General features: G+C 38.6%; 1 protein-coding gene across 2 annotated transcripts in view; it reads left to right on the top strand.

Moving 5' to 3' along the window:
* Pcdh15 (protocadherin related 15) overlaps positions 1-23,883 on the top strand; it is a 1,498,824-nt gene that overhangs the window by 5,879 nt on the left and 1,469,062 nt on the right. The gene's annotated exons all lie outside the window — the stretch shown is intronic.

The raw sequence follows: 23,883 nt of genomic DNA, 5'->3' as shown, positions 1-23,883 counted from the left end.
GCCAATGGATGGTTATATCCAGAGAACCGAAGACTGGGGACCTTGGGAGTGGGTTGCCTTTCAATCTCTTCTTATTTTCCTACACACTGCTCTGATCCAGTGGGGTCATACTAGAAGACATCATTGTAGCAAGGCCTGAGCCCACCATGCAGCAGGAGGCAGGGTGTCAGGGTTGACTCCCTATTTTCTTTGAGAGGTGGGAAGGACTTTTGCCTTACGTTTTCTTGAGCTTCATCTGCCCATTGGGATAAAAGAAAGTTTTATGTATTTTTAACTAGAAACTTGACTGAAGATGGAAAGGGACTCTTTCCATCACAACCAGTAGCTATAAATTTAAAAGAAAAATATATTTTTCTTTTAAGAGGTACTTCTCTTTGGCCACCTCTTAGCAAAATGCCTAGAATTGGTCAGTGGCTTCCTTTTTTGTATTTTTTCTTTTAAAATGTTTTTTTTAATGTAAATAGAATGATACCATTTTCCTCTCCCTTTCTTGATCCAATCCTCCCAGTACACTCTCCTCAGACCCCTCCCTTACCCCCCGCACTCCCAAATCGATAGCCTCTTTATTTCTCCTCACTTCTACAAAGAAAGAGGCTTTTTGGTTTAAGCTTCCATAGGTGGATTTTTTTCTTATTTTATGAAGCCATCTAATCCAAGTATATATATATATATATATATATATATATATATATATATATATATATATATCAATTAAATATATAGTTTTTTCCTTCTGTGGACAAAATTGCTAAAAATTCAAATAGTAACATTGAAAGAATGTGGACAATTTAGTCAGGCACAGATTTTTATTCTACATTGAATATGTTGTGTGCTAAACTCCACTCGTGGGTCGTGGCATGGTGGTAACATCTGGTATATATTAAGGGACCACAAGCCCATCACTGACATCACACTTCCAAAAATTCAGGATATATTTGATAAAGAAAACAGTATGAGGAATCTGCATGACCCTCAGGAATTCGTGCACATATACTATTACAAATAGGAAAATGGCTGGAGAGACAGTCATGCCTACCCACCTTAAAAGTGAGAAAACACTGCTGAGTTAGGAACTCTGACTTACAAAAGGAAACAAAGTTTCTGAGGTAAATTCGTCATTCCATAATGCCTAAAATGTTTTATAATGAAATTGATCTTTATATTTCAATTGTAGCATTTTTGTAGTTAGAGCAAATATTAAATGTCACCACCATATTTAATACCATTCTTCCTATGGAAATGTGTGCTTTCATGCAGATGCGAAGAGTCTGAGATACCCCTCGAAATATTTTAATTTACAAACATGTATCGCTTTATAAGGATTTCTTTTCAACTTGGTGTTTGTGTGTCTGTGTGGGCTTATGTGAATGTTAGGGAAGTGCTTAAAGACGCCACAAGAGGGCACTGGTTCCTTTTGAGCTGGTGTTACTGGTGGATTGTGTGCTACTCTAAGTGGGTTATTAATTTGGAACAGGACACTGAATTCAACTGTTCTGTTAGAATAGTGAGCACTCTTAAATGCTAAACAATCATTCTGGCTCTGATATTCTTTATTTTTATATTTATAAAATATTGCAGACCTAGCTGTCAAAGATAGATCTCAACATACACACACGCACACCACATGCGCACACACATGCGTATGTACAATAGGTATGTGTATGTATATTATATATGTAATATATATGTATCATATATATTATATGATATATGTACTCATGTACCCAGCACCCTCAGATATGTTTTTATCTCTTCAGCTATGAGATAAGAACCCCAAGTCCGGTAAGATTTATTATCTTTGCCCAAAGTTTTCTTGTCAGTAAGGGATTCCCATCAAGAAGTCAGACAGTCTTTGACTGCCGGGTTGTAAAGGTTCACAGTGGGATTTTTCAAATAAACGGCATCATTTATAATTTCATGTGTTTGGATCAACTTTGCCAAACTCAGCTCTACTAGTGTATGATAACATTTTGCCAGTAAGAACGTCCAATTCTAAACATGTCTTCACCTGCATTATCTTTTTAAAAAAATGTTTTCCTCTGCAAGCCTAGACTTTCAGTTCTTGGAAGCCAACCATAAGAGTATTTGGTGTCACCTTCTTCCCGCTAAAGGTGGAAATCCCTGTTTTTACCATGGAGGTCAGCAACACGGTAGGTTTGAGACGTCGCACGTCTCGGTGCCTGTGTCTTCTCTCTTTCTGAAGAGGAGCTGTGGGTATGGAAAGGGGACAGAATGCCCGCAGAGCCCCGCTGTTGTGGTTTGAACACGGAAACACTTATTTTTAACTGAAACCCACATTCCACTGAGCTCCCTTCTGCTTTGTAAATTCAAAAGTCCTTTCCAGTTTGTCATCACGGTAGGCATTTCTCTCTTGTGTGCATTCATCAGACTGGGCTGCCGCAGGGCTCTGTCCTTCTTGTCAGAGCGGTCCATAGATATGAGTTAAGGGTACAGGGCCGGTAGTCAGGCTGACTGACTTCAAGTCTATTCTGAAATTTATCTTAGTCCTGCTTTTTTCAGGCCTCTACCTTAGGAATGCCTTAACCCTTCTGGGAAAGAATTCAAGTTAACATGTGCATGATAGCGTTTAACAGGGAGTCTTGCTGACTCGTTTGGAACATTCTGGAAGGAGATCAGGAGGAAAAAAAAAACCAAACAAACCATGAAGTGCATATGAGCTGCTGTCAGTTGGATGTACCATACAGGGGTTCATAGACATCTGTGTACATAAACACATATTTAAATAAAAATACAGGGGACCATCAGGAATATTCTAGCTTTGACAGATTCACAAAACGCCGCAAGGAACATACCGGCTTTAAACCCTGGGAGAAGGCAACAGAACAGAAAAACAAAACCTCACGGTGGCATTTTCCGACTGAATGTCTACTTCAATTAAAATTGGAAGAGACACATTAGTGAATGGAGGGCACTCTTAGGTTGCTCATTGTTTCCGTGGCCTTGAATAGTTACAATAAGTACAATAAATACCGAAATGAATAAAACCAAATTTGCTTTATGTCATTAACGCTTGTTGAGCATTATCTGAAATGAAACCTTGGCTATTAAAAACGATTGCGTTTCTTGTCACGAGGGCTGTGCTCTATTCTGATCTCATTAGAATTGTATTTACAGGAGTCACGTGTCCACGCTCATTTGTTTCTCAGAACAAAAGCGACGTCCTTCAGGCTTCTTCATTGTTCTGTGGCATCGATCAAAAGTTGGAGTAAATATTAGCTTAAAAGTTTCAAGTAGAAAAGAAACTCCTGGAACTGGGTTGAGTTGCTAAAGCTCTTTGGGAGGGGAGGGCAGTGTGGCTCAGAGGTCAGGTCTTCTGCCCTGGAACTTCTGTCTGAATGTCTTACCCAGGGCCATGATGTACTGAAGGGTGTAATGTAATCAGAACTTTCACAGTTTAAATGAGCATCGTTAGACGGTTGTTTAGGAAGAAAAGAATTAAAAGAAAGTAGTGGGGAGTCCTTAGGCAATTTCACTCAAAAACAATACAGAACCAAGAGAATGCTCTGGACATGTGTGTGCTAATGGTGGCGGGTAGGGGGAGGGCTGGTGCCTTCTTGTCAGAAAGTCTGCAGCTGGGCTGGGCACTTAGACTCTCTCTAGTAGAATATCTCATGACAGAATCTATTCATGCTTCTTGGTTTACTGAACTAGCAGTGTGTATATATGTATGTGTATGTGTGTATGTGTGTGTGCGTGTATGTATATGTGTGTGTTTATATATGTATGTGTGTGTATGTGTGTATGTATATGTGTATGTATATGAGTGTGGATTTATATATATGTGTGTGTATGTATATATATGTGTGTGTATGTGTGTGTGTATGTGTGTGTGTATGTATATGTGTGTGTTTATATATGTATGTGTGTGAATTTTTATATATATGTGTGTATGTATATATGTGTGTATGTATGTGTGTGTGTATGCGTGTGTGTGTATGTGTATGTATGTGTACGTATATGTGTGTGTTTATATATGCATGTGTGTATGTGTGTATGTATATGTGTGTGGATTTATATGTATGTGTGTGTATGCATGTGTGTGTATGTGTGTATGCATATGTGTGTATGTGTGTATGTATATGTGTGTGTTTATATATGCATGTGTGTATGTGTGTGTATGTGTGTATGTATATGTGCGTGGATTTATATATATATGTGTGTGTGTGCGCACGCGCGCGCACACGCGCGCATGCAGTTTTCCACAAAACATGAGCGCATTCCTGGGCTTCTATGAGCACAATGGATGTTACTTTTATCCACTCTTGTTTGTTGTAATTGCGATGAAGAAAGGCGAAGCATGGAGTAGAGCTTCTTTAAAGAGAAGCGTTATTAATCTGAGTGTGCTGTAGAGTGAGTCTCCACGGGAGTTCTAGTTTGACTCGTTTGCTTTAGCATTTACAAACAGATTCTATTTGTTCTACTCCACACTCAGTGTGCAGTGCCAGTGTCGGGAATGCAGTGGATGCCGTGATGCAGAGCAAAAACCCGAAGGGAGATACATGGGCCCTAGGTCAGGATATTCGCAGTACATATCCCCTTCAGCTCCTTTCGCAAATTAATAACTTCTTTCCCAGCTTAGCTCTTCCTTGGCATCAGCCCCCCTTCTCTAGACAAACAGGCATTCATTTGTATGTGATGGGGCTAATCCTGGGAGATCAGGATTGGCAATGACTTGTAGTATAGAAACTGAAGACCTGGGAAATTCAGCAGTGTAACCCAGTCCCAGACCAAAGACTTGGGCGTCTCCAAGGGGAATGTTCTAAGAGCATCAGAGAGGAACTGCATGCAAGCTGTGATGTAAAGGAAACATGCCATGCATCTGATTCGTTGCCTATCTCATGGTTGCTCCCAGGCTATCCCACTGAGAACCCTCTCGTTCTGTATTAACAGGTTGCTTCTAACTGGCTGAACCCGAATTCTGTTCTCTTGTTACTATCAGCCCAAGTCTGGTTAGGTTTGAAATGCATTTACAAATCAAGCCAGATCGTGGTCACTTCTAAGGATGTGATGTCTTTGTCTACTCACTCTCCATTTTAATTTAGTATATGTAACCAACTTATTCATCACCCTTTAGCATGCTCAAGTTCCACATAAAGAATTAACTACCATACTCATGTAGGGACTAAATACCGTGTTGCTAATATTCTCTTTTCTCCTGTATACTTTCTGACATAAGGAAGAGCAGCATTAGACATCTATTTCTCAGTTTACCTCAGTCTAAAATGTTACGAGAAGTTGAGGGTCACATAGCATGGGTCATCTTCTTCCTAGATTCTTGAAGGCAAGTTCTTTGCCCTGTCTCTTCCCCAAGATGAACTATAGGTAGGATTCTGCACCAACATGCTTCACTTGTTAGAAAATCCTTCCAAAGCACTCAGAATATTTATACTTTATAATTTCAGTATAAACACATCACCCTCATGGAGACTGGAAGCATAAAAAAATGTTACTAATCCTACCATTAAAAGGTTCCCTTGTTCATTTCAGCAGCCAGTGATTATTTTATTTCTATTTAAATGAAATAAGTGCTTTTGCTATTAGTGGATATACTAGAAATATTATTTTAGGGCAACTCTTTATTGCTCAATACTTTTATCAATTGTGAACCGGGTTCCATTTGCTGCCAATTTCATTGGACTCACTGGTGTATTTTGTTAGCAATGAGCATAATTCTTTTTAAAGTTGATAATTTCTCAGGTTGGGGATGCTGTTGCATGGATAGAACGCTTGCTTTGCTTAGCTGCAGGAAGCCCTGGGTTCAACACCAACATGAAACGTGGCTCTGTGGTGCATGTCCAGAATCCCAGCTTTCCAAAGGGAGGGGAAGCAGGAATTAAGGGTTACCCTTGGCAACGGGCAGCCTTAGCTCCAGGAGATCTTGAAGATATAAAAGATGATACTTCTGTTAACACATGCAAATTGATAATCTCTGTTGTGAAACGTGGGCTTAATGCCTTTTACGAAAAGGTGGGAGATTCAGAAGGAAGAGAGCACGTTTCTGCACGGCATTGATAAGCTATGACGGAATGGCAGAAGGACTGCTGTCTCTCCTGTTGTGACTGTCACCCAGTGACCTGGTAATATCTTGCTGCTTAACATGGTGTAGGCTTACAGGACTCCTAAAATGCTTCCGACATGATCTTTAGGTACATTTTTCCACTCTTAAGTCACTTTCTCAGGAACGCATCCTATTGGTAGGGATTATTGCCATAACCACCTATTCGCCGCTACCAAGGCACCTCTCCTCATGTTGTGTTTTATAAAGATAAGCCCTGTTTTTCTTAAAATGAGTTTTTAATTATGTCTAAATATAAATTGATTCTTTACTCATATTTTTCACTATTTAGTTCCTTCAGTTCAACTTTTGATGGAAAAACGATGTGCATTCATAATTTAAATGCTTATGTCAGATCTACCAACCTTTCCCATTTTAGTTTCGCCTTTGAATATTTGCATAAAGACACTCCCACTATACAGTCATCTGCATGTTCACACTACCCTCTATTTTTCCAGCTTTGATTGTAGCTGAGCTATTTATATTAAGACATTGAAAAATATTTGATGCCAGTAAACTCAAAGAACCGATTTTCTGCTGACCCACTTGTTGAATGGCTTAGTATCTAATGTTAAAATTGCAGTTCCAAATTAACCTTTGGGGCTTCCGTTAAATGGAAAGTCATTTTGCGCCTATTTGAAAAGTATAATTTCCCATTATTTCTGCAGGGCAGTGTGTACATTTGAATCATGTGGTATTACGGTCAGTAATGATGTCTTCCTACCTTGATGACCTCAGAGTTACACTAATGTATTGGAATGGTTCTTAGACTTTTTGTTAAGTCAACTTAGAGGAAAAATCAGTATAATCACTCCCAAGAATAGATTTTAGAAAGAAGCCAAACACTTTGGTTCGTGTAGTCACCTATCTGTTGAGGTTGGCTTTGTCTAAAAACCATGTACAGTTTCAAACTTTTACTGTCAGTATGAAAATATTATTATTTCAAGGTTATTCAAATTTGGGTCCTTGTAATGTCGTAGTTAAAACTGTATTGAGTTTTTATGAGAAAGTAAAGAGTATTTTCGGTTATTCTACTATAGGTCATTTTTGTTATAGAAGTACCGTAAAGATGAAACCCCCCTATCAGAAGCATTTCTATGTCCCGTTTTACTGCCGATGCATTTAAAACAGCAGAAGGAATTCCTTCACAGTCCAATCTCTCTCTGCTGTGTGGTACCGCTACCAGCCCAATAGACCTTTTTATGTTTCCCCGCGAAGCAGAAAGAGCAGCTGTAAAATTAATGAATGTGTTTGTATCCTCTACTGTCTCAAAAATTGAATGGACCCCAACGTTTCCCAGTTCTATTTTAAAGAGGGATGTAGGAAAATGGAAATTACCCATCTGCCAGAAAGAGGGGGTCATCTAGACTTCCTGGCTACCGAGTGATACACACTTGGCATGTTAAGATTTAAGTAACAAAATGCTTAAATATCTTTATAAAGTTTTGCCTCCCTTCTTAGTGGAAGCAGTAATGTAGCATATTTTGTTTGATGCCATCCCTGTTAAGGAAGGGCTGGAGTTGATGTGGGACTTAAAGCTGTTGTTATCATTCATCCTGTGGAAAGGAATGACCTCTCTGTTTTGATGAGCTGTGTAGGCAAGACTTTGTAGGTAGAGGTGAGGATGAGTAATGTTGGGAACTGATGAGTGAGAATTTTAGAGACCCATTCAAGGTGCTTGGTTAGAGCACAGGAAGTTGGAAAGTAGAAGAAATGAGGGTCCTTGCCACCAACATCCCAAATAGAACTCCTGAACATTATTTTTTTGGTATTTATTTTCACTTATGTAGAAACAAAGAGGGATATTACTGCTTTGTTTTAAATAGGACTTTTATTTTCTTATATTTAGTATGTGTATGTATGTGTGTGTGTCTGTCTCTGCATGGGTGTATGTATAGACATATATGTACAATTGCACACAGGTCATAGGTCAACTCAACAACATGGGTTCTGGAGATCGAACTCAGGTCTTCAGCCTGGTCAGCACGTGACTGAAGTCCATCTTTATAGTCCCAATGGAGAGTTTAAGTACAGAACTGTTTTGCTAGAAAGTTGATTATCCCAGAGTAAGTAATCACCCTTCATGCCATAAGATGAGGCATGTTTTCTAAAGAATACAAACAATATGTTTTTCAGTTATGCTTTTTTTGTTCTTGTTGTTTTGTTCACCTCTCTTAGTGTCCACAGTGAAGCAGCAGCCCCTCCCCCCCCCGCCTTTGGGAAACATTCATTATGGGTCTCAATTCCAACTTTTCTTATGTAGAGTCAGGTATAAATGGTGCTACATACTGATTCCAATACCAACATTGTTTCTTTTATTAATCATTTTATTTGTTTGCATTTCAAATGGTATCCCCTTCATTGTATACCCTCCCATCTCATCCTCCCTCCCCTTTGCCTCCACAGGACAAGGTCCTCCCTTCCATTGATGACAGATACACATATGTTACATATGTAGCTGGAGCCATGGACCCACCCATGTATACTCTTTGGTTGGTGGTTTAGTTCCTGAGAGCCCCGTGGGGTCTGGTTAGTTGATATGGTTCTTCTTATGGGGTTGCAATCCCATTCAACTCCTTCAGTCCTTCCCCTAGCTCTTCCATTGAGGTCCCTGGGTTCAGTCCCATGGTTGGATGGTTGGCTGTGAGTATCTGCATCTGTACTAGTCAGTTGCTGCAGAGCCTCTCAGGGGACAACCCTACCAGGCTCCTGTCAGCAAGCACTTCTTGTCATCAGCAATAGTGTCACCATTTAGTGTCTGCAGATGGGATAAATCCTAGAACCTGTAAAGACCACCTCCAGTAGATAAGCACTCCCAATCTCAAAATTTTTAACCCAGAATTGTTCTTGTCTAAAGAAAAGGAGGGGACAAAAAAATGGAGCAGATACTGAAGGAAAGGACATCAAACATTGTTTGAGTCCACAGATACACAGTTAATCACTCAATAATGCTGTCCCTTTGTAAGTTTCATGGAGTGTATAGGTTTAAGGTCATACATTTTTGCTAAAATTTCACATTGAGCTTAAGTTTGTTGGGAAACAACACAGGGTTCCATTTAGATACTGACTGGTTCCTGGCAAGCTGTTCATTATGCAGGTTGTTTTCACCCAAAAACACTCAATTATTTCGTGGCACACACATTACACTTTGGGGCACAAGTGACTCTTCAGAGACCATCTACAAAATAAATGTCCCATCCCACCACTTACGATGTGACAACTTTTTCTAGACAGTACAGTATAAGCTCTTAAGCAAGTGCAACCAGGACAGAAAGCTCAACCCTTCATTTAAATGGCACCAGGACTGAACTAGATTTCTGTGTTTAGTCAAAGTTTCAATAGTCAAAATGATTGGCACTACATTTCCCATTTCCTGCAAAGAGATAAAATAGTATCCTCCAATTTTATCCCACTGTATAACCAAACTTGGAAGTGTGTGTGTGTGTGTGTGTGTGTGTGTGTGTGTGTGTGTGTGTGTGAGAGAGAGAGAGAGAGAGAGAGAGAGAGAGAGAGAGAGAGAGAGAGAAGCCATTATAATTCCTGAATGACTACTTAGACTTGAGGGTCTTCCTGGTATGACAGAGAACACAGAAAGGCTTAGTTCAGTTATGAATATGAAACTTCCTTCATACTTAAAGTAACACTGGTTGTGAGTAACATTCTTACTTCACATGTTATTTTGTTAAACATCAAGCTTCCATTGCACTTTGTAGGACATCCAGATAGTCATCTCCAGGCTAGGTTCAGAGCTACAATATTTCTTCATGTTAGAGTCGGCCATAACATCTTCACGAAGAACAAGCACCTGTCTCATTTGTAGAGATTGATGATGTAAAAGGCACAATGTTGGAAGGACAAGTTCCGTTTTGACTTGCTATCTAAGGGTATTTTTTTGGGTTCTTTGCTCTTCCGGGTCAGTTAAATCATTCATGCAAGCACCCAAGTCTATTTCTACTGTTCTGGTTAACCATATCAACAGTCATAGTGTCCTGTGTTTATTTTCTACATTTAACCTAATAAAATAGTATTTGCCTTCAGATCATGTCTAAATAGTAAGCATCCTGGAGTGCAATAATTGCACAAAATATAGGGTGTTAATTTATTTCATAAATTCTTACCTCACATGTGCTTGGACATAAGCATGCTGCAAAAGAATGGGGAATCAGTGTTTTGTTTTTAGAATTTGATTGCACATTAACCTGTGTAGATCATAATGGGCAATGCAGATCAAATTTAGTATCGTAACAAGCTATGCCACAGGAAATGCCCGATGGCCAAGAAGATATGGATGAAGTATTGTTCCTAAGATATAGTGAGACCTACAGACACTGTCACACCCATATTCCTTGGACTTACATTAAGCCATTGATTGACTCAGCTGATCTAACCTATAAAGCTCTCCATTTGAGGCCTTTAAGCCACATAGACCTTTCTAGTACAGTGTTACCTTCAAAAGAAACTGAGACCCTCCATGCTGGAGTGTTACCTGGCTTAACCTTGTGCAGACAAATATAGCTGCTGGGTTCTCGTGATGGCAGCGGCCATTTTGTGTCCAGAACACAATGATTCATGCTATACTGGATCCAACTTTCTGCCCTGCAAAAGGTGCCTTCTGCACATGGTCTGGCATGAATAGAACAGAAGACTGGGGGGGGGTGATATGACTGAAATAACATCCTACTTTCTGTGTAGTTCTCAAAGAATACAATGCAAAAATGAACAGGATTGCAACTCCTAGATGACGGGCACTTTATAAATTTAAGATCTCTTGCAGATAGCCAAGGGTTTAGTTGAGTTGCACACAGCATCCTCAGCATGTACGATGACTTAGGGTAAAAACTCCATTCTGAAAAGGGAAAACAAGAAAAACATTACTTAATGATGAATCTGTTCCCCCTTTTCCCTATTAGATCTTGAGTGATATTTGGCTGAGGTTCCAATGATTTTGGAAGGGACCCCTGCATGAAAAATTACGTATGTAGAGTTTTCATGTTTAACAAATTTAAATGAAATTTAATGACTCAAAATCAATAACCCATGGATGATATATATGACAGCGCCATTGCCAGAACTAAGATACTGAGACAGCCGGTTCTCACCAGCTCTCCCATGTATCTCCACACTGCTCCACTACGTTCTTCAAAAGACATTGCTTGTCACAGCGTTAGCAATGCAGTGAGCTTCTACGTATCCATGGGAAGTAGGATTGTGCCCTGAGCCTCCAAAAACATTTGAAGGATCAGATGCTTCTATAGGTCAGTTTTGAGTAGAGAACACTTTGAGAGATAGCAGACATAGTTAGAATGGTGTTCTGAAGACAGCGGCATATGCAGACTCATTTAGAATTCACCTAGAATTTGAGTAAAGAATTGTTTAAAATTTATCATTTTCATAACGCTAAAAAGGTCAAATGTGTCTGCTAATATAGACTGCCTGTATTACCACTTCACCCTTCCCTTTAAGGATTGAATGTTCCATTGCAATTTATCGATCCCATCAGCTTTCCGCCATGGATATAGTTCAGGGATATTTTACTATGTAAGTTTGTGTTGTCTGCTCCTAGTTTTGGAGTTTGACTTGAACAAACACAGTTGGTTGTGCTTTATTGACCATCCACCAAACATTTCCCAAATACTACACAATTCATCCCTTTACCCATGTTAGAACAAAATCTTCATGGACAACTCTTTGGCGTTACTCCGTCTACCAAGACCTGATATTTTATTTCTGTGTCCCCCGTGAGGCAGAGGACACTCTAAGTAGACTTAGTCATGCATGCTATGTTGTACAGGCTATGGCGGTCATGTTGAGTTGGCGGAAGGAAAGATGGCTTTTCTTATTCATGCCTCCTACAGGTATTTTCAGGATAGGACCAAACAGTCTAAAATTACTTATATTAGCTTCAAGGTTGGCTCAAGTCTGTATGTGTTTCTTTCAAAGAATAGTAAATAGGCACAAACATTTCCCATTCCAAACACTGCAACCATAGTGTGGAGTAGCATTCTAGGGACTCAGGAGTCCAGAAGGTTCCATGAGTCAACACTCCATGTTCCTTACGTGAGGATCCCTGGATCGTTCGTTACCTGCTAACTCTTAGATATTAGTTTGGTGAAATGTCTCCAGAGAACATTTCATTTTCTAGCCATCTTTGAGATTTTCTCCCGCAATGATTAGAAAATGTGATCGGACAATTCTACCGTTTCCTGAGAAAGCTAGAATGGATTTATCTTAGAAAGTGAGCTAGCTTCTCTTATTTCCAGATCTGAGCAACAAGCTCCCTTTATTTCTTCAAACTGGGGCCACAGAAACCAGTGTCCCCCTTCATAAACCATACTCTTTATCAGAGACGGAAGAGAGCATAGATCATCTTTATCACTTCTGTTCCGTGACTTTTTATTTTTAAAATTGAATTTGCTGATGTTTTTCTTGATATATAAATCATGCACAATGATTCTGAACAGACTAGGCAGCAGAAAATCGAGAAAAGAATCCATTCTGGGAGTAAACCAAAACTACTTTTTTTTCTCCAGTGAAAACGTTATCTCTTTAGTTTCTTTAAATAACAAAACCCACTGAAATGCATTTTCAGAAAGAAATCTTTTTTTTTAAAGATGGACCCATGCTTCCTCAGGATATTTTAAATATGGACATTTGGGTCACTGAGTGTTTTAAAACATACATTTCATTTCTTAGTTTTTCCATAATTAGCAATTATAAAGTTGGATAGTATACTGGTTTCCATTTCTGTCTTCTAATGAATGGGCAAAAGAAATGTTCTTATGTTTAAATCAAAGCACACATCCAAGATTTTTTTTCCTTTGCAGGTATTTCTGGTAGTGCTCTTCAGTATCTAAATGATACTTTCAAATCGTTTGAAAAGGTGTTTTTCTATTTTAATGTACCAAATTCATATATGCCTTATTTTATAAACTGCATCAGCTGTATTTCAAATGCTGATTACACACAAAAGATGCGAATGTAATGAGATAAAGTGGCTGATATGATGATTAACTGGTTGAGAGGTTATTATTTAAAAATACTATAATCATTTCCTTTCAAGTCAATAGATCAAGTCTGTCTGTCTATATCTATCTATCTATCTATCTATCTATATCTATATCTATATCTATATATATATGAATGTGTTTAAATTCCAAACTATAATCATTTCCTTTCAAGTCAATAGATCAAGTCTGTATGTGTGTGTGTGTGTGTGTGTGTGTATATATATATATATATATATATATATATATATATATATATAATTGTTTAAATTCCAAAATCAAAGACTTACAGTTTTATCAAATGTGGCAATTGAGAGATAATGATGATGGTGATGGTGGTAGTGGTGGTGGTGATGATGATGAAGAGGATGATGGTAGTGATGATTTAGGCACTCCTGGAAACTTAATAAGACACCATGTATATTTTGGGTTAGCATTACACAGGCATGGCAACATCCTTCTCTCTAGAAGGAAGAGAGAAATAACCAGAACATGTAAGAGAGGCTTTTGGCAACAGCTTCCTGCAACACTGATGATTGTTGGTCAGGATGGATAGTTTTAGAAGACCAAGATGGCAGCTGCTCCCTTCAATGCTTTCTCATTGAATTAAGTCCACCTGGGGTCAAACTGCAAAGAAGCCTGCGGTGAACATACAATGAGGGTGAGAGAAGAGAGAGCTTGCCTTTGGAGAGGTAATTAAATCTGACAGTGAGTTATGAAGTTAACAAAAGCCACACTATTGTTTTTAACTTTTACACTTCTTTTATGAGTATTTCTAGCCAACAAGAGAATTTACTTTCCTATGAAATTCTCCCTATAGGCCAGTAAATGTTTTCTATGACCACAGCTATTACCTTTAGAGAGACCTTATAAATCAGAACCCTTTATTCCCATGGGTAGAACCCAGTCTATGGACTGTAGGTTCTCATTTGAACATACGTGAAGGACTTTATGTAAACGAAACACTATGTAGCATAGTCACTGAATTCTACATAATAATTAGGAGTTGTATCTCTTTTCCATCCCAATAAAATCTGTAAAAAAAAATTGTGTGTATTTTGTCATCATTTGCTGTTAGGTGATAATCATCGCAGACGTGTTCATGGTCAACCATCATTTTCGTTGCCTGAAGATAAAGCACCGAGCTCCATTCAATTACTAATAATGTGCATATTTATATAAGAAGAGCAGAAATATGTTTACTATCAGGTCTCCCAGCCTGTTCTGTCCACATACCTTCAAACCCCTCCCTCAGGAACTCAAGACATTTTTCAGGGGGTAATTTTTCAGAAAAAGAAAGGAAAGTGTGCAGAATTGTATTTTTAAAATTCATATAACATTATTTTGATTGGCTAATTCAATCATTAGCTCCTTGCTGTACTCACTCCTGGGAAACATGGGTGGCAAGTTGCCAATAAGACTTCTTAATAACTTTAAGTGGACACATAGAAGGTCAAACAAGGGAATCTCTGAGAAGAGCCATTGCCTGTGTTTTCCATGGGAAGCTAAAGGTTACTGTTTAGCCACTGGACAGGTGGAGGCAGTTTCACCTGCTTGTAGGGCTTTTCTTTCATTACTAATAGTTTTTCATAGAGTGATTACACTAAAATTCTGTCCTCACTTTTAGCACATTCCCCACCCCCCGGAATGCTCCACTTGACCTTTGTCTCCAAAATATCTTTTGGAGGAAATAAAATGGAGAGAAGTTTGGGTGATACAAGGAGTCCTGTTTCATCCCTCCTCAAGCCTCCCTAAATGGTCTCTTGATGGTGACCCCCCCCGCTTTAATGAGATATAAGATGATATTAGACAAAGTAGCTATTATCCTAACCAATATAAACCAGTCTCAAGGGTTTTCTGGAACTATACACGCTTTCTTTTTACACATTGGATATTTTAATTTTTAAAAACGTCTTATTTTGCATTTATTCCAGCTGTTATCTGCTGAGTATATCGGTAGGCAATCTATAATACATGAGGACCAAAAAGTCATAGGGGTTTTTATGATAGAAACATGTAAGGGTTTGAGTCCAACTCAGAGAAATGAGAGTGTGACAACCTACAGCATTGATCGGAGAAGACTCACCTAATAATGGTCTTTGCCATGAATAGCTAGTACTCAACAAAACAGAAAACACATTGTTTTCTTTGCCATGAAGGTTCATGAGGCTCAGAGGAGGGCAGACGAGGGTAGCCATACTTAGTACACTAGGACTGATTTCAACAGTGTTTTCAATACCACATAGCCCCTCAAAGTAGGGCAATTACCCAGATCTACCCCACACATATAATATGCATGTACTGGCCACAGACTAGTGACCAAGCTCTTTAGTGCACATACCAGAACTAAAATACGTCTTTGGTTCCTCCTCTTTTCCTCATCCCCTACTCTTCCCTTTTCCGTTTTCCTTATCCCTCTTTTCTTTTCTTTTCCTTTCCTTTCTTTTCTTTTCTTTTCTTTTTCATCTTTATTAACTTGGGTATTTCTTATTTACATTTTGATTGTTATTCCCTTTCCCAGTTTCCAGCCCAACATTCCCCTAACCCCTCCCCCTCTCCTTCTATCTGGCTGTTCCCCTCCCCATTCTACCCCCCTTACTGCCCCTCCCTCCAACAATCACATTCACTGGGGGTTCAGTCTTGGCAGAACTAAGGGCTTCCCCTTTCACTGGTGCTCTTACTAGGATATTCATTGCTACCTATGAGGTTGGAGCCCAGGGTCAGTCCATGTATAGTCTTTGGGTAGTGCTTAGTCCCTGGAAGCTCTGGTTGGTTGGCATTGTTGTTCATATGGGGTCTTAAGCCCCTTCAAGCTCTTTCAGTCCTTTCTCTGATTCCTTCAACGCTTACCCCTCTTTTCAATCTCTTTCTTTCCCCGTTTCTGTTCCCTTTCCTCTTTTGAGGGTAATTCAACCCACCCATCCACATCTGCCCATTCAGGCCAAGCTGGGCCTCAGGGAACTCCAGATCTGACAGATGACTCCTTAGCAATATACTCTAGAAAACAGAAAAATAAGAAAACCATCTCCAAACTCAATAAGCTACTTTTGAAACTGAATGCTTTAACTGATTTCGTCAACACATTAGGACAACCTTCACTGTCAACAGATATTTTTGCAATGCGATAAGAATCTTTTCTATCATTCTACAATATGTTTATGTAATGGTGTTTGAGTGACCAGGATCATTTCTGAAGGATCAGACTCACAGGATACTGTGGGAAGCATATGGAAACGAAGCACAAAGCCACGACCTTTAGGAGCAAGCATGGGGATCTCAAAGCTACCTCCTGCTGCTCAGAGACTTGAACATTTTGTATAGCAGAAAGGCCATATGGATGAAGAAAGTCCCTGGTGATGTAGATCATGGTGTCACAACTGTAGAACTTGCTCAATAATTTATATAGCCTTCATCAATGCTATAGGAAATGTATTGAAAAATGTGATTAGAAAATGTTTACCTCCAATGTGTTAGTCTCTTGCTTCAAAATAAATGTCCAATTTATGTAACATATTTCACATTAGTACATTTTCTTCCTCTTAATATTATAACCCCAAATTGTGTTTCTCCTGTCTTTAATAAAGTTGCCAGACACCTCAGAAATACATTTTAATTTATGAACTACCAAAATACAGACCCTGCTAAAATTTTCTCGGCTTTCATCAAAATTGGATTCTACAGTTTTCGTTCTAATTTTGATTGTCTTAATACATTCCAGTGTTCTTAGCCTAGGTGACTTTGACAACCTACATTCAATAAGAATATAAATGCCTGGATAGAGAAATGTTTGTTGAAATGAGAGAAAATTCAGGGCAAACACACAACCAAGGAGATGAAAATTTAAAGCAAAGTATTCCTTTCCAGAAGAGCAGCAACACATTTGCCATAGGATGTAACATTCATGAGGGTTGTTTGTAAATGAAGCCAACCGTATGTTTAACCAACTGGAAACACATTTTGTGATATTGCAACTTGGCTACCTAAATGAAAGGGTAATGAAGTTGATTACAGACTTGGAGGAAATTTTGCCACTTTTTTTTCTACTTAAGAAGATTAGTAATATTAACATTTAATCCTGCTTTAGACTTTCAAAGGGCTGAGCCTATTAATGATTAAAATTTCCTTGGCATTTCTGCAATTATCATTTTCAATTTTACAAATGAAGGAATTTTTCAGGAGAGGAGAATTAAGAAGTTGGGAAACAATTTGGAATCTATAGAGTGTCAGTAAATTCAGCGTATGTAATATTCGCGCCCTGGGATTTTCATTCTGTTAGGGGAGGTCTCCAAAACCCATCTTGGTACTTGTGGATTGCTTACTCTTAAGGGAGTGATGGAAGCTTCTGTCTTGGAGGATTTCGGTTAGAGATGGATACGGGGAAGATCTTGGGACTGGTGGCTTCCATTAGTGCCAGGAAAGAAGGTTGGGTGGTCAGGATCGCTGTGATCAGAATCTGAAAGCAAACTTGAGATTGCATCAGTTGCATGAGAGAGTTTCAACACTGGCTGGGACATGGATAAGTGACACAATCTCCATAGTCATGAGCAACCAATAGCAGGTAATCCATATCCATCAGAGGGGTTTATAATAACCAAGTCTCGTGAATTCTTGTGAGGACTGAATGAAACACACACTTTGGTGTAGAGTGATTTGGAACACAGAGGGCTTTGAAGATTGGTTTTGATGATGGTGACAGGGCAGGTAATGACTGTAATGATGATGATGGTTACCATGCCAATGGCGGTGATGGTGTTTATGATGGGAGTGGTTGGATGGTGCTCAAGGTGCTAGAGTTGATTGTGATGACGGTGCTGTGGTAATGGTGATGCTCGTGATGACAGTGTTGGGGATGGTGGAGGATGATGGTAAGGGTGATTTTGGGGGGGTGGCAGTGACAATGGATTTTCTGATTATGTGGTTGGTGGTCATTATGGTGAGGATAATGCTGCTGTTGGTCATGATGAGGATGATGTCATGATGGTTACATTACCGTTATCATGATGATGATGATGGTGGTGGTGGTGTTGGTGGTGATGATTTTTATGATTGATATTATTATCTCATTACGACGATGGCTATCACATTAGGATAGTTATCACTATGATGATTACTAGATAGACTGAGCTAAATTCAGGCTTGTCATGGTGATTATAAATATTATTACTATTGTAGATAGACACCTAGTGTTATACCTTCTACATGAAAGACTCCACCTAATCAAATAAAGAGTTAAGGTTCGTAACTAAGTGACAAAACAGCCATTGCAGTTCAGGCTTTGTTTGTTTGCTTTTTTTCAATAAAATCATTATTGCCAAGGAAGGAGAGCATAGTAGTAGAAGTTATGTATTCAGTGAAGAAGTAAACAGTCTTCTGCATTGGTGAAGGACGGGATGGATAAACACATGCCTTTTAAGACATCAAGAAAGAGGCCACTTTGAGGTTACTGAAACACTTCTATCTCAAAAAACACTGAATAAACTGTGCATTTACAAACAGTCAGTGGCACTGCCTACAAAATGGCCTTCCATTTTCATAGCTCCTAGATATTGGTTCACATATTCTTAGTAACATAATGTTAAATTATAAATAGCATAAGATAAATTATTATCTGATGTACTATAATGAAACTCACCTTGCTAAAGACTTTGTAAAGAAAATATTTAACAAGTTAACAATGTCACATTTTGTGGGGATTGTGGAAGTATTTGTAAGTAAAATATTACTTCTAGGCACCTAAAGTAATTCAGTAATATGAAGTCAATAAGGTAATACAAGAATTGCCTCTCTCTCCCTCCCTCTCTCTCTCTCTCTCTCTCTCTCTCTCTCTCTCTCTCTCTCTGTGTGTGTGTCTGAGCATTTTACCAATTTTATACAGATCCAACTCAGATTTTCGACAAATTCTCAAAAATAAAGAGCATGCATTTAAATGCATCTATTCCTCCATTTCCATGATCATGGCTGTTCAGCACATGAGGACTTGTAAGTTCAGGAAGTTAAGCTGATCATTTTTTAAAAGAAAAATGTGAAAATTAAAATTCTAATATTGGTACACTTTACAGCATTTTTCCAAAGGACTGTAGATATTTTTCTCACTCATAGAATGAAGTCTGTCTTTTAACATGTCGTAAAATCAGATAAACTCCAGTCCCCTCAGAATAATAAAAATAGATTCACTTATAATAAAGGTTTAATATTGATTCTCAAATTTATTTGTTAAATAATTTTACAGCCCCTCTATTTCTGACGAAGGTTAGATTACAGAGGATTGACACAGATTATATATGACTTCCTTTCCCCATGGGTTAGGCTCTAGGAGAACCTTCACGTTTATCAAAGACAGAAATTACAAGTTGCAGAGAAGCTGTGTTGGTCACTTTGAATTCTCTTGGAGCCATTTAAATCAGTGGAGCAAATTTGAGGCATTAGCTCTTTGCATTCATATAATTTCTCCTGCAAAACTTTCACATTTCTATTATGCTGTAAGTATGTGATTGGCTTAATGATCTCTGTATTCATTATGTTTGCACTGCAATTAATGGGCACGGTAATTACAGTAGATGCTAAATTTTTATAATTCCATTTCATTATATAATGCATACCTTTTTCCCGATGAGGATTTCTTACTTATAGGAGAAATATAACTAACACTCGACGAACGTTAGGGATGCCTAAATTTCTGCAGGAAAAAAATGGTATCTATCGCTTAACATATCATTTCCTTCATGCTAGCTTAATAAAATGGTTTAAGTATTTAATAATAACACCTGGATATATTAAAGACAATTATGTTTTTAGACTATTAAAATAAAATATGTGCATTAATGTTAAATATGATCTTAGATCATTAGCGGGTGATCCCTCAAGAACTAGCTCTCCACATCCCATTCGTGAAATGACCAACCTGGGGTGACAACTCCGGTAAATTTCATAGCGTATTAACCCTTCTAGTCCTCTAGTTCCAATAATCAGAGGTGGTTTAATAAGAAACATTGTGATTTGTTGAGTTGCGTTTCAGATGCTCTGAGGCTTGGTTTACCAGAAACAACTTAAAAAAAAAAAATCCGAAAAGGTCCACACATGTTTGTAATTTAGATTACAAACAGTTCCTCACTTTTATTATTTACAAGCTCTCCATAGTTTCTTATAGTCTGTATTACATTTCTCATTTATCATGCCATAGTTTCATTCTACATTAATTATATCGGGTTATGTATCTGTTTTCTTCCTTTCTTTTCTTTCTTTTCTCTTTCTTTCTTTTCTCTTTCTTTCTGTCTTTCTTTCTGTCTTTCTTTCTGTCTTTCTTTCTTTCTTTCTTTCTTTCTTTCTTTCTTTCTTTCTTTCTTTCTTTCTTTCTTTCTTTCATCTTCTATGATCAAATACCCAACAAGAAGCAATTGAAGGAAGAAGTGGCTTATTTGGACTTACAGTTTTAAGGTGTACAATCCAACATGGAGGGGAAGGCTTAGTGATTGAAGTGTATTAGCTTGCCACATTATGTCTATAATCAGGGAAGTGGAGAAGTAGGAGAGAGGACAGGAAGGAGGAGAGAGAGAGAGAGAGGGGAGAGAGAGTGGGGAGGGGGAGGGAGAGACAGACAGACAGACAGACTGGGGTAGATTTTTAGTTTGTTCTTTCTTCAGTTTCTGCACAGACAAGCCCATTTTCCACGTCCTTTGGACAGAGGCCCTGCTGAATTTCTCCAGCTTGCTCCGTTTTTGACATACCCTAACAAATACAAGAACCAAAGTGAAGTTATATTTTACAGTCCATTTTTGAAAGTAATTATAACATCTAATATTATCTCATGTCTATGAAACAAGATGGCATACTAAGACAGAAGCTTAAAATATTCTAAAATCCAGCAAGTTACTGGCGCAACCATATGCTTTCACAGTTAAAACAAAGACCGAAGTGGTTAATTCTGAACTGGATAGGAAATTTAATTATAGATACATTTTTAAAAGTTAGTTGTTTTTAAACTAACGTCATGTTTCCATCGTTTCACTGTGATATTTGTTTTACAAGCTAATTCTGTTCAGAATGATTTTTGGTTGATTATTTCACGTTTGAACTAATCACAGATAGGCTTTGTTACCTTTTAAGACAAATCTATGGCAGGAATGGATCCCAGGAGCCCATGTGTAGATGTATCCTCCTTACTGTTCTCTTATACTCATCTTAAGACACTGTTACATTTCTAAAATAACCCTGACATCCTTTATGGACTCCTTCCACAGTTGCAGATTTCAATGAAAAATTTGAAACAAAATGTTTTTATGACATTCAAGATCCCCAATGAATGAATAACCCATACTTCAATTCCAAAGGGATGTGTACCATCCACTTAAGAAGAGCTAGCGGGTTACGGAGAAATACCGTACTCCAGATTCCTGCCGAGAACGGGGAAAAATTGTGGGTGCGCTGTTCGGTTTTGATGGACGTAGTGCTTCCGGTGTGATCGGTGATCGACAATGTACCACACTTAACCAGAGCGAGCCTGCCTGTATCCATTCCTGAATGCGGAGGTGCCTGAGGGGGCTGCCAGGAGGAAAAGCCATCTACTGTGGGTCAGGGATGGTGGTCCACCTAAATAGTGTTTCCAGTGGAATCGGGAATCTTACCCATGTAGAAACCCAAAACACAAAGTTTAAATAGGAGCCGTAAAGCATTCGGTCAGCCAGTAGGAAAGAGTGTTGTTACCTCAGTGTTAGCCTACTTGCTGCTGTATCCTCAGAGGTCAAAAAACAGAGTGTGTATGTGTGGGAACTGGTTACAAATACTGACTATAATTTTAACATAAAAAGTGATAGTCTGGTTGTAATTTTTTCCTGTTATTAATTCACTAGAACTGAATAAAATTGGATTACCCAGCCCTGTTGTAAGGCAGATCACAGAGAAAATTTGCTAACGAGTAGCATCAAATGAACATTGTAAACATAAGGTAGATTCCGTCACTTTAAGAAATGATATAAAAGCAGGGGCATTGTGGTGCACGCCTTTAATCCCAGCACCTGGGAGGCAGAGGCAGATGAGTCCGTGTGGGTTTGATCCCAGCCTGGTCTACAGAGTGAGTTCCAGGACTGTATTAAGAGAAAGATGGAAGAAATATTTTTTAACTTAAAAACGCTAACCCAAAAAACCCTCATCTTGTTTTCTTGAAAAACAAGCCTAAAAGACATCAGTGAGAAAATACCTTTTTTCTCACTGAATTGAACACAGTCAACCCATACATTGAGAACTTTCCTTAAACAAACAAACGCCATTGTACATGCCAGGCCATTTGAGATTTGAACTACTTTTTTCCACAAAATTGGAGGACCTAATACAATCACTGCTCCTGGGTTGACTCGTCAGGTTAAACAAACTTAAGAAACATGTTTTGGTGTTTTCTCCCTTAGCTTTAGTTGTTATGGTTTGACGCAGGGTCAGAAAGATTAATTTCCTTCTCTCCTCACCTCTCTTCCCCTCCTCCTATCCCCTTTCTCTCCCCCTCCCCATCTTCTACTGTCTACTTCTACCTTAATTAATAATTGGCTTAGATCTCTCCTGAGAGACACAGCCAGAATACAGCAAATACATAGGTGAATGCCAGCAGCAAACCACTGAACTGAGAACGGGACCCTCGTTGAACGAATCTTAGAAAGGACTGGAAGAGCTTGAAGGGGCTCGAGACCCCATATGTACAACAATGCCAACCAACCAGAGCTTCCAGGGACTAAGCCACTACCCAAAGACTATACACGGACTGACCCTGGGCTCCAACCTCATAGGTAGCAATGAATAGCCTAGAAAGGGCACCAGTGGAAGGGGAAGCCCTTGGTCCTGCCAAGACTGAACCCCCAGTGAACGTGATTGTTGTGGGGAGAGAGGTAATGGGGGGAGGATGGGAAAGGGAACATCCATATAGAAGGGGAGGGGGAGAGGTAAGGGGAATGTTGGCCTGGAAACCGGGAAAGGGAATAACAATCAAAATGTAAATAAGAAATACCCAAGTTAATACAGTTGGAGGAGAAAAAACAATTTAAGACATGTATAATACTTCCTCATGCAATCTAAAAAAATTAATAATAAATTAAAAAACCCACGGAAAAAAAAAGAAAAGAAAGGGCTAAATTTCCCCCCTTTTTCAGTGGTATTGGCACACAAAGGTATTCACTTTCTTCTGAGAGAGTCACAGTTGTTATGAGACTTACGACAGTGTCAGCATATCAAAAACTTAGTTCTCAATAAAGAATGCTGCATGACGTAGACCCATAGACGGGGTGGATGATTTTCCAGGTGGATTTAATATTACTTGTCTGAAAAATTCAACTTGTAGTTAAATCCCTGACAACCAGTTCTCTCCAACCTGCAAGGGTTTAATTCTGCACTGTTTTCTGTTGAATTGGCAACACTTTTAGGTTTTCTACTAATATAGCACTTAATTCCGTGAAATATAGTCAATACTTAGTATAAGATAATAACAAATAGCCTGATTTTAAGTAAAAATAAGTTTTTAAGCGTGAGCTCTACCAACAGGACCAGGGAAATGCACCGTGATTGACAGGCAGAACATAGTCTTCTTTCAAATTGTTTTGCAGGAGTTAGTGGTCTATGAAAATTGATGTTATTTATATATTTAGTAAAGATGCTAAATGTTTCTACACATAGCTGTGTCTTTCCACATGAAGTCATTCTGTAGAGTGAATTTCGATTGAATAATAGCACGGCTCACTTTGAATAACAAATGTTGAATATTTCTGAAATAGGCCTATTCTACTCTACAAACACATGCACAGTTTGAGTGATAGAAGAGCTGACTAT

Source organism: Rattus norvegicus, chromosome 20 (genome assembly GCF_036323735.1).
Source record: "Rattus norvegicus strain BN/NHsdMcwi chromosome 20, GRCr8, whole genome shotgun sequence".
NCBI lineage: Eukaryota > Metazoa > Chordata > Mammalia > Rodentia > Muridae > Rattus > Rattus norvegicus.
Note: the sequence above shows the minus strand (reverse complement) of the source record. Positions and strands in the feature narration are given on the sequence as shown.